Source organism: Panthera uncia, assembly GCF_023721935.1.
Source record: "Panthera uncia isolate 11264 chromosome A3 unlocalized genomic scaffold, Puncia_PCG_1.0 HiC_scaffold_11, whole genome shotgun sequence".
Lineage (NCBI taxonomy): Eukaryota > Metazoa > Chordata > Mammalia > Carnivora > Felidae > Panthera > Panthera uncia.
The window spans coordinates 83396021-83396889 of record NW_026057578.1 but is presented as its reverse complement, the minus strand read 5'-3'; positions in this window follow the sequence as shown (position 1 = coordinate 83396889).

Sequence of the window (869 nt, the reverse complement as noted above, 5' to 3'; positions counted from 1 at the left end):
TGGGTGGCCCAGTCAGTTGAATGTTTGACTTTGGCTCAGGTCATGATCTCACAGTTTGTGGGCTGGAGCCCTGCATCAAGCTCTGCACTGACAGCTCAGAGCTTAGAGCCTGCTTCAGGTTCTGTGTCTCCCTCTCTCACTGCCCCTCCTCATCTGTGCGCTCTCTCTCTCTCTCTCAAAAATAAATAACTAGGGGTGCCTGAGTGGCTCAGTCGGTTAAGCATCTGACTTCATCTCAGGTCATGATCTCGCAGTCCGTGAGTTCGAGCCCCGCGTCAGGCTCTGTGCTGACAGCTCAGAGCCTGGAGCCTGCTTCAGATTCTGTGTTTCCGTCTCTCTCTGACCCTCCCCCATTCATGCTCTGTCTCTGTCTTAAAAATAAATAAACGTTAAAAATTTTTTTTAAATAAATAAATTAATTAATTAAATAAATTAAATGAGATAAAATAAAATATGTTCTAAAGTCATTGAGATAACTTGAGAGATGAGAGATGGTATTATCCTCAGGAAGTGAAAGTGTGTTGTGTAAAAGAAGAGTCATCATGGGAAGCAAAACATCAGAACCATCACACCAAAGAGATGTTAAACATGGTCATGTTTGTTTCAAAACATAAAGTTGACTCCATATCAATAAATACTTTTAACACTGAATATAGAAAAACTGTGCATGTTCTAAAAAGACAGCTTACTAAAGAATTGGAGAAAAGATAGCCTTTTACCTCTAGGCCGTTGATAAAACCATTCAGGAGTAGAAATAACCTCAAGGATATTATGTGGAATTGGGGGAGGGAAAGAGAGGAGTTGATAAAATCAGAAAGAATTTTCTGCTCTCCTTTTCTCACTATAGCCTTAAAGTTAGAAATCTGAAG